The following is an 11,003-nucleotide window of genomic DNA, read 5'->3' on the forward strand; positions in this document are numbered from 1 at the left end:
TTAAACAGAGTGACTAGACTGGTAGGTCAGGAAATGCTGTAGGTAGAGTTTGTTCAGGTTTTAGCAAAGTATTTGACAAAATCTCACTTATGCTATTCACTTTTAAATTAATGTTTCATTGATGCTTTCATTGATTTTTTAAAAATTGCTGTCATTTTCAAATAACACCCTTCCCCCTCTCCAAAAAATGAATCCTCCTCTGCAACAGAGAAATAGAGTGAAGCAAAGCCCAATGACACATTGATAATATCTAACAATTTGTGCCTCATTCTGGACCCAAAGAATTTTCAATGGAAAGGAGAGAGACATGTTTCATTATCTTACCTTTAGAGTCAAGGTTAGTCACTGTCTCATGCTAGATGAGATGGTAGGGTGTGTGCCAGATTATAGTATAATTAGGGGATTCAGAACTGGTTAAATCTCCCAACCCAAAGGTAATGGTTCTATGTACATTTGGAAGTCTTCAGTGTAGTTTCCCTGAGAGCTCTGCTTGGCCCTGTGCTTTGGACCATTTTGATCCATGTCTTAGGGATCTATCTATCTATCATATTTGTTTATCCTGCTTATCGAATTTGTAGATTACACCAAGCGGGTGGCAAAGGCAACTCACTGAATGAGTCAGGACTCAGAAAAATCTCATCAGGCTAGAACATTGTGCTGAATCATACATGATGATAGAAGAGAAAAATCATAAAGTTTTACATTTTGGTTAAAAAAAAATGTGCTTTAAAAGTCCAAAAAGAAAGAGGCATGGTTAAGCAGAAGTGATAAAGATCTACTTGTTTTTGATGGACAGCAAAGTCAACATGACCGAGTGTTGTGATGTGGCTGCCAAAAAACAAAACAAAACAAAAAACTAATGTAAGCTTAGGCTTTAAGAAAGCCATAATGTCTAGGACTAAGGAGATAACATCTCTACTCAACTCTGCTCTGATTAAAACATATTTGGATAGTGTATTCGATTCTGGAAGTCTCCTTTTAGGAAGGGTGCAGTTAACCTGCAAAGCATACAGGGGAGAGCAACCACGATGGTGGAGAGCTTTGCATTTATGTCATAAACTGAAGGAATTAGAGGTGTTTCTTCTGGAGAAGAGAAGGCTTTGCTGGGAGTTGATGACAATCTTGAAGTATATGAAGGACTGTGTAATGTAATGCCAAGCAAAGGCAACTTCCCAAGGTTCAAAATACCAGCATAGGTGCTCTCCATTTTATTCAGTGACCAACCAAGAACAGAGAAGATCAAAACATGACATCATTCAAAATACGGCATTTACTAAATGTGATTAAATAATCTCCCAAGTACTACCTGATTTAATCAAGTACTACCCCACCCCTGGACATTACATTCATTTAATCAATCACAAAGTCCCTCTTCTAAATACTACTCCACCCCTAGGCTGTACCTTCATTTAGTCCATAACAAAGCCCCTCTTTGCAAATGGAGATTAGTTTCCAAACGTAAGTAAAGTACATTCATTTGTTCAATCACCGAGCACAAAAAGGTCAAAAGTTCCCCACCCTTGGATCACAATTGAATCTACCCCAGAGTTACAACAAGCTTAAGCACAGCACTTAATACCCAAATGGAGGTCTTTTCTTCATCTTGACCCAAGGCAAGTTCTCAGCAATCTTTGTTCCTGGGGAGACAAAGCTTGGCAAGGCCACAAGATACATTGCTAGTGTCTTCATTAATTCATTCTCTGTCTGAAGAACAGTCCTAGGACCCCTGAAAACATTAGCAAAATGCTCTTCCAGGATTTCTGTAAACACACAACAAGAAAATCCTTCTTCAGGGCTTCTGAACCAACAGCCAGGTTCCAGGACCTCGGCAAAAACAACACTGTCTTTCACCAGTGGACAAATCTGGCAAAACAACATCAAAACCGACAGACAGTACCAGCATAACAGCCATGTCTCCTCAGTCCTTGGCAGCTCTGGGTGGCAGCTCTCAAAAGTCCTGGGCAATTCCACGTCACCAGCTCCTCATTACTATTACAGACTGTCACATGGTAGGGGGATTTAACTTGTTCTACTTGGTTTCAAAGGGCAAAATTAAGACTGATGGGTAGAAGTTGAGGGGCAAATTTAGACTTGATGCAAGGAGTGTGTGTGCGTGTAGGGGGGATCTTGTAACAATTAGAGTTGTCCCCAAGTGGAGTAATAGATTGCTTCAAAAAGGACCAAGATCCCCCTCACTCGGTGTCTTTAAGCAAAAGTTCAATGACCATATATCAAGGATGTTGTGGAGGTGTTTCTTGTTTAGGAATGGGCTGGGACAGATGCATCCAAAGGATTTTCCATCTCTGAGATTCTGTGATATTATGAGCCCATTTCCCTATTAATTCATTCATTCAACAGATATTTACTGGTGTGTGAAAGGGATAGCGCATATTCAGTGAGACTGCCTCTGGCTCCTATTTTGACATAGAGTCAAAATCAGCCAAATAAGACATTCAGTGAAGAAATTAACACACAACTACTTGAGGATGTGGGGTAGAAGTTCCTTATGATAAGTCATGGAAGTGAAGGGACAAGAGATATTTCTGGTGCTCACTTGTCTCTCATTCTGAAGAGAAAGCCCCATGTCAGCAAAAGGATAGAAGCCAAAAGATTCATTTTCTTTATTTTAAAAAATTGGCATCTTTTGTTTTTACAACAATTCACTTTTGGATAGTTCAAATTGTTAGGAGGTTTCCCCTTGTACTCCAAGAATCCAATGGATTTGTGATCTAACTGGTGTGGGGGAAGGGCTGCCAATCTAATGCATCTCTCATCCATATTTACACCTTCCCAATACCTCTCTTCTCCCCGTGAAACTCTCTCTTACAACAAAGAAAAACAGTAAGCAAAATCAATCGACAGCAACAATATCTGTATGCAATGTATGCAACCTTCTGATCCCACATACACCATCTCTTTACTCAGAGGAGGGATGTTTCATTATCTGTCCCCTGGATCCAAGCCTGATTGAAGCATTTAAGCTGAATCCTCTTGTCTTATAGTGCGGTTCTCATTTGCATTATTGTAGCCATTGTGTATGCTGTTCTGATTCTGTTTTCTTTCTTCCACATCAATTCATACAAATCTATCCATGTTTCTCAAACTCATACTCAAAGTTTCTTAGAGCACAATAATATTCTATTATATACTTATCACAAATTGTTCAATCATTTCCCAATCAATCAATAAACATTTATTAAGTGCCTACTCTATGCAGTGAGCATACAGTTTCCTTGCTACCACAAGAAGGGCTGCTATGAAGCAGATTTCAGAAAAACCTGGAAAAAGTTACATGAACTGATGCTGAGTGAAGTGAGCAGAACCAGAAGAATATTGTAAGAGCAACACTGTGCTTTGATCAACTTTGATAGACTTAGCTCTTCTCAGCAATACAATAATCTAACACAATTCCTAAAGACTTGTGATGGAAATGCTATCCACATCCAGAGAAAAAACTGGAGTCTGAATGCAGATCGAAATATATTATTTTCTCTCTTTTTTTCTTTCTTATGGTTTTTCTTTTTTGTTCTGATTCTTCTTTCACAGCATGACTAATATAGAAATATGTTTAATATGATTATACATGTATAACCTATATCAGATTGCACACTGTCTTGAGGAGGGGATAGGAAGGGAAGGGGAAAAATTTGGAACTCAAACCTTATAAAAGTGAATGTTGAAAACTAGAAATAAATTTTTTAAATGATATAGGAAAAATTAAAAAGGGGCTGCTATGAATATTTTGGCACACATAGGACTTTTCCTTCTGTCATTCATCTCTTTAGTGTCTAGTAGTGAAGTCACTGGATAAGAGGGTATCAACATTTTCACTCTTATTGATTTGTCCCTTCCCCAATTCCTACAAACATGCCCACTTCTCTTACTGCCCCCTTTCTTTAAAAAAAAAAAAAACTTCCCTTGACCTAGATGCTCCTTAAAGATACCACTTCTACTCTTTCCTAGCAGAACCATAGAGAGTCATCTATATATTTGCTTCCGTCTCCTTCTCCACACCTTGTAGTCTGGTCCTCAAACCTACCATTCCACTGGAGTAGCTATCTCTGGTAACTGGGTTACTGGTACTTTCCTAACTGCCAAATCCTATGACCTTTTCTTCATCCTCATTCTGTTTGAACCCTTAACAATACTTAACATTGTCAATCGTCCTTTACTCCGGTTCTTTCCTTCCTTGGATTTCATGACACTGCTCTTTCTTGCTTCTCCTGATCATCTGACCACTCCTTTCCAATCTCCCTTACTATAGCATCACCTTTTTCTCATCCACACAGTGTGGCCACCCCCTCCCCAGTTGTGCCACAAAAACAGCACAAATGCAGGACAGACCCTATCCCACACCCTCTTCTCTTCTTTCTCTATATTATTTCTCTGGGTGATCCCATTACCTCCCATGGGTTCAAATTTAATCTTTATGTAGATGACTCCCAGATTTACACATCTGACTTTATCCCTTTCCTGAGCTACAGTTGCAAATCACCAACTGCCTGCTGAGCATTTCCACTAGGTTGGTCTTTAGACATCTCAAACTCAACACATCCATATAGTAACCATTATCTTTTCTCTCAAAATCTACCCTTTTTCTTAAATTCTCTGTTGTTCTCCAGGGCACCACCATCCTTCCTGGGCACTTGTGTTGGCAAACCTTGGAATCACCCTCAACTCTTCCCTCTCCCCACTCACCATATCCAATCAGCTGACAAGTCTTACTGATTCTATTTTCACCACATCTCTTACACATCCCCTTCTCACCATTTTTTTCAAGCCCTTATCATCTCTTTCAATAGCTTCATAATGGGTCTCTGTGTCTATAACCTCCCACCTCTCATCCATCCTCCATACAATTGCCAGATTGATATTCCTAAAGCACAGGTCTGGCTTTGTTACTTCAGTCAATAAACATTTATTAAGTGCCTACCATGAACTAGCATTGTGCTAAGCCTTTCACTGCTCAAGAAGCTTTCATACCTCCCTATTGCCTTTAAGACAAAATGCAAAAAAGCTCTCTGCCATTTAAAGCTCCACATGTTCTGGCTCTCGACCGTTCTTTCCAGACTGATTTCATATCACACTTTTTCTCACACTCTATATTCTAACCAAAGTGACCTACTTCCTGCTCTCCATCCATGACACTGCAAAAGTGGCTCCCCATGTCAAGAATATACTGTCTCCTCAACTATTCCTTAGAATCCTTAATCTCTTTCAAAACAGTAATGTTTGATACTGTTGACCACTCAGTCCTTCTCAATCCTCCCTGGGTTTTGTTACATTGCTGGCTCTCCTCTGGCCTGATGGCTTATTCTCAGGCTCCTTTGCTGAATCATCATCTGTGTCCCACCCACTATTTGGGAGGGTAACCCTGAAACTCAGACCCTCCATGCCTCTCCTGCTTCATCTCTGCTTCATGGACTCTCTAGCTCCTTTCAAGTGGGAGCTTCAATGTCTCCTCCTTCAAGAAGCCTTTCCTGATACTGCAAAAACAAAAGTAACATGAAGTCGAAAGTTTTGTGGGAAATCTTAGACAAAAGAGCTGTTTTCACACATCACCCTCTCCCCAGTCACAGATGAAAAGATGAAAACTGGACTTCAGAGAAAACTGTGCCACAAAAACCACACAAATGCAGGACAGAAGCACAAATTTGAAGTGCACACGAAAAAATACAACCAAATACCCTGCAATGGCACTTTCCTCTGAGTTCTACAATGTGAAGGCCAGTAGCCATTTCCCTGGACTCTGGAAGGAAAGGCATTTGGGGGGATGAGGGAGCTGCCACAAATCATAGCTCACAAGGAGAGCCCTGGAGACTCCAAGAGCTTACTGCTCTCTCCTGTCACTGACAGCTGTCCCCTCCATCTCCCTGACTCCCCTCCTCCCCCGCCCCCAAGAACCCTCAGCGCCAACAGAGCCCTGAGGGCCCAGCATAGAAGTCCAGGGACCAGGCAGCAGCTGCTTTTCTTTATGGGGGATTATTATGCTCTGTTGCCACTTCCATATGGATGACTGGAGAGGATTGGGGAGAGAAGAAAGGAAAGAGGAAAAAAAGAGAGGAGAGAATGGTTTTCCAATAATCGACATCAAAGCTGCTCCCTGCTCATCAGCCAGAGATCAGGAAGGCACGTGTGCACCCAGTCCTACAGGAATCAGGACTTCATTGAGAGGGGAAAGATGAGTCCTGTATGATATAGTGACAACAGCGCCTAGAGAGGAAATTCCCTGTACCAATGCTCAATGATGTGCTGGAGCCAGGTGATACTGGCTGGAAAGAGTTGATGGTTAAATTTTTGGCATGAGCTTTAAATACCTTGGAAACTGACAGATGCTATAAATCAAAGCTTGATTTAGTTTTGTTGATTGATCAGACTTAATAAAGTGATAGAGAAAATGCTAATAATGTAGGTTAAACTTAAGAGTGTGTAGCCTAGGGGCATTTCCCCCCTCTGCCCAGAAAGCCAGTTGTTAAACATTTACCACCCTGACTGATTCCATTGATTGTGATTTCTTGATGCAGCCTGATGTAGTGGAAAGAACACTAGGTTTGTATTGAAAAGATCTGACTTTAAATTAGGTAGGTCTGTGTAGCTGTGGGTAAACCACTTTCTCTCTCTGAACCTCAGTTTCTCCATCTGTAAAACGGAGATGAAAGGCCTGGCAGCATCTATCAGATGATTAGGAAGATCTGGGTCTAGTGATTCCTGTGGGCACAGTGACAGAGGAAACATTGTGTTGGTACAAGGAGTTGGTACAGGCATTGGTATAGGGAGTTTCCTCACTGGGAGCTCCTTATACCAATCAAATCACAGGCCAGGACCAAATTTTGAAAATTAGGGATAACAGTTTGCACCATCTACATGGTAACTGTGAGGACAATCGTTTTATAAACGTCAGTTATTCTCGGATTTCTAATCATCTTCCAGCCTCAGTTCACCTTCTACATTCTTCCTTAAAGCTTTCCTGATCAGCCAGCTCCCATGAAAACCTCCTTAGCTCCCAGTGCCCTTGTTCTCTGAATTCTTTATCTTTACCGTGTGCCTTTATATTTGTGCCTGTCTTTTTCCTCCTTGTAGAACGTTAGCGCCTCCGATGCAGACCGCTGGCCTCAGCTGCCTTCTCCCGCTGCCCCTTCGGCTCCCTGTTTTCCCCACTGGTGAGTTCCTGCAGGACCCAGTAACTACGGGCACCTCTATTTAGGGAAGGGTCTAGACCAGTCATCTTTGACTCTCTGGACTTCGCTGTTTTGCTCTGAAAGTACCTTCTCCCCCTCCCCCTTTTTAGTTCTTTTTTAAATGTGTTGTCCTCACCCATCTAAATGTAATAGCCTTTAATTCAGGGAATTGTATTTCTTTTTGTTCGTGGTTACCTCATCTGTGCTTAGCACAGTGCCTGGCACACAATAAGTGATTAATAAATACTTGTTGATTTATACTTAATGATATCTCCTCATGCCCATGCAAACACCAGCCCCCCGCTGCCACCCATTGCCTTTTAACACAGCAGATGCTCAATAATATGTCTTCGGCGACCCCATCAGTGTGAGTACTCCCTCCCCTCCACCAAAACATATTTCATCATTAACCACTTTTCTACTTTATTTTTTTTTTTTAATAAGGAGGGGCGTGCCCAAAGGGTTCAAGGCCTTGCTTTGGCTTTTTCCATAAGTAACCCAGGTTTCCTGCCTGGAGCCTTTTGCCTGGGCAGCACACACCCTTACGTATACTTGGTGGATGGAAGGGCACCACTGGGTAAACATTGCTTGATTAATTGATGATCGTCTTTATCCTTCCAGCAAAGGAGAAACCCTGGCAGCTCTGAGGCCGCCGGGTTTCCTCGCCCCGAGACCTGGAAGGTCCCAGCGGGTGGGCAGTTCCACCCGCTGCAGGTTCCCCGCAAACAGCCTGGGGAGTAACGGACCCCGCCCTGCTTCCCAGGCAATCAGGGAGTGCTGCTTTCCGGGTTTATCAGCGGGTGTAACTCCTTTGGGGATGCTGGAGTCCCAGCGCCTGGGAAGGCCCAGGACTGGGTGATGGGGTGCCAGCAGGGAGGACGAGGACGAGGACCTAGCACGGTTTCAGATCTTTTAGAGGAAGCACCGAGAGTCACGGTGCGGGGTTCGTACTGAGTCCAGTCCGCACCGACCCTCCTCAGGAGCTGGGGGGCTCTGGTTGGCTGCTGAGAGGGGGAGGGAGAGAAAAGAGTAGGGGGAGGGGGACCGGGAAGGAAGAGGGGAAGGGAAGGGGATAGTGATGGACAGGGAAAAGCGAGGCCAGGGTAAAGAGGGAAGGAGGAGGGGCGGGGCTGCAGGAGAGGGGACGAAAGGAGCCCGGGGCAGCTGCGGGCAGAGGACGGGGAAGGACTCGAGGCCCCAGGAGAGAAGTGCGGGCAGGGGGCGGGGCCCCAGGTGAGGCAGCTGTGGGCGGCCCTGGGCCCGACTCCCCGCCCCCTCCTCTCCTTTTCCCCTCTCTCCTCTGCCCCCTCCCCTTCCCCTCCTCCCTCCGCTGTCGCCAGCCCGGCCCGGCCCAGCCCCACCTCCCAGCTCAGTCCCAGGAGGGCTGAGTTGCGGTGGCGGCGCGGCGGCGGGCGGCCCTGTCTGGTGCTCTAGGATTACCTTCAGCCTCTCTTCTCCTCCACCCCCACATCCTCTCCATCCCCCTGCCCCCGGCTCCATCTTGGCTGGGCTGCAGCCTCCTGGGCACCTGTGGAAGAGCCACGGTCTCCGCCTCCCCGCCGGCTTCGAGGTAAGAGGGGAGGGGAGGGGAGGAAAGGGACGGCCTCGGCTTCCCTGAAGCGAGCCCGTGGGGATCCGGGGACCCTGGGACTGAGGTGGGACACCTGAGGGTCCTGCATTCCCGGTCTCCAACTCCCTCTCCATATCTACGCGTCCCCGCCCTTGGCCCGGCGTTGGGGAGGGAGGGATGCTGTGGCCGGCTCTGATACTGGCCCCTGACCCGGGTAGGGCGGGGAGGTGAGGGGAATGGAGATCGAGAGAAGAGGTTGCAAAGCCCCACTACCACCCCAGCCCGCCTCTGCAGCCCAGCCCTACCCCACCCCACCCCTTAGGGTCATGATTTAGGTTTAGGGGCGCAGGAGGGTGGATGATTGGAGTTCTAGATTTCCTCTGCTTTCACCTTCTCCCCTCCCCCCGCCGGCTAAAAAAGGAGGGATGAGCTAGCTGTGTGTGCTCGGCCTGGGCTAGGAGGAGAGCGTGTGTGCTGGAGTAACATCCTGGGGTGACCCCCTGGCCCAGAGCAGCGTTTCTCTGAGGCCTTGAAAGAAGCAAGTCTCTAGAGAGACCCGCGCTGTGCCTGGAGTGTAGATGTGCGAGTGTGTGTGCGCGGTGTTGTGTACAATATGTTTACATGCGTTTGCACATTGTGTGTAAAAGTGTGTGTCCTGGTTCCTGTAGGTCTGGGTGCACACGTGCCTTCGTGACCTCTTGGAGAGGGGTAGGGAGCACCTTTGGTGTAGGATTGTTGGAAAACCATCCTCTACCCCCTTTCTTTCCTCTTTCCTTTTTTCTCTCCCCAATCCTCTCCAGTCATCCATATGGAAGTGGCAACAGAGCATAATAATCCCCCATAAAGAAAAGCAGCTGCTGCCTGGTCCCTGGACTTCTATGCTGGGCCCTCAGGGCTCCGTTGGCGCTGAGGGTTCTTGGGGGTGGAGGGAGGAGGGGATTCAGGGAGATGGAGGGGACAGCTGTCAGTGACAGGAGAGAGCAGCAAGTTCCTGGAGTCTTCAGGGCTCTCCTTGTGAGCTATGATTTGTGGCAGCTTCCTCATCCCCCCAAATGCCTTTCCTTCCAGAGTCCAGGGAGATGGCTACTGGCCTTCACATTGTAGAACTCAGAGGAAAGTGCCATTGCAGGGTATTTGGTTGTATTTTTTCGTGTGCACTTCAAATTTGTGCTTCTGTCCTGCATTTGTGTGGTTTTTGTGGCACAGTTTTCTCTTGAAGTCCAGTTTTCATCTTTTCATCTGTGACTGGGGAGAGGGTGATGTGTGAAAACAGCTCTTTTGTCTAAGATTTCCCACAAAACTTCTGACTTCATGTTACTTTTATTTTTGTAGTATCCTGAATCTAGGCACATCTGCTGTGAGGTCATAGACCTTATTCTTAGTTTCACGAATTACACTTTGGGGCATCATGAAAGTGTCCTTGGTGCATTATGATTTCCTAGGTCTTATCTTTCCTTTTGCAGAGGGTAGAGATTTCCTTTTGTAGAGGGTAGAGACAATGATTGCTACAGTCTAGTGGGGATCTGAGGTATGTGTATATTATACATATAGTTGGTCAGTGGAAGGGAATCATACAGAGTAACTAGCTTCTGCTCATGAAGTAATTTGTGAAGACCAGAAAGCACCCCTGTCCATAATTTCCCCCCACACTAATGCCTCAGTTACAAATTCACTCCTTTGGGTCTCTGAAACTTCTGCTCTAAACCCTGAATGAGGATGTACTTTCCAGATGTGATAGCTGGGCAAAGCCTTGAGCAATGGACCAGAAGGTTCAGCCAGCTTCTAGAAAAGAGCACTGGATTTGGAGTTGGAAGGCCTGGGTTCTAGTCCCCTGCTCTGGCATTATGTGACTGAGGGGCTGAAGCCATTAAGTGGGGCTATGGGATTTAGATCTGTAAAGGATTTTAGAGCCTATACAATCCAATTTTCTCATTTTTCAAATGAGGAAACAGGCCTAGAGAAATACATTGACTTGCCCAAACATCACATAGAAAGGAAAACCAGGATTCAGACCCAGACCTTCTGATTTTTCAATCCAGTGATATTTCCACTGCATAGGAAACAAGAGTTAGGGAGGAGTGGGCTTAGGATTTGGGTGAACCTCTAAGATCCTTTCCAACACTAGCATTCTATGACATATTCCATGGAAAACTCTAAAGGGACAAGGCAGGTAGAACAGCATAAAAAACAGAACAAACTCCAGGATCTCTCTCTCTCTCTCTCTCTCTCTCTCTCTCTCTCTCTCTCTCTCTCTC

The 11,003-nt window shown here is 45.4% G+C and overlaps 2 protein-coding genes across 10 annotated transcripts in view; one reads left to right on the plus strand and one right to left on the minus strand.

The window, feature by feature from the left end:
* Positions 1–11,003, minus strand: part of CPN1 (carboxypeptidase N subunit 1) — a 472,336-nt gene that overhangs the window by 377,862 nt on the left and 83,471 nt on the right. The gene's annotated exons all lie outside the window — the stretch shown is intronic.
* The window catches only part of GPRIN2 (G protein regulated inducer of neurite outgrowth 2), a 24,647-nt gene continuing 22,148 nt past the window's right edge, over positions 8,505–11,003 (plus strand). For all 9 annotated transcript variants that reach the window (XM_069067208.1, XM_069067207.1, XM_069067211.1 and 6 more), the window contains exon 1: positions 8,505–8,748. The gene's annotated coding sequence lies outside the window, so the exon portion shown is untranslated. The remainder of the gene's footprint in view (positions 8,749–11,003) is intronic.

This window comes from Petaurus breviceps, unplaced genomic scaffold, assembly GCF_028583685.1.
Source record: "Petaurus breviceps papuanus isolate PSGF00001 unplaced genomic scaffold, PetGlider_PUasm1.0 90740, whole genome shotgun sequence".
NCBI lineage: Eukaryota > Metazoa > Chordata > Mammalia > Diprotodontia > Petauridae > Petaurus > Petaurus breviceps.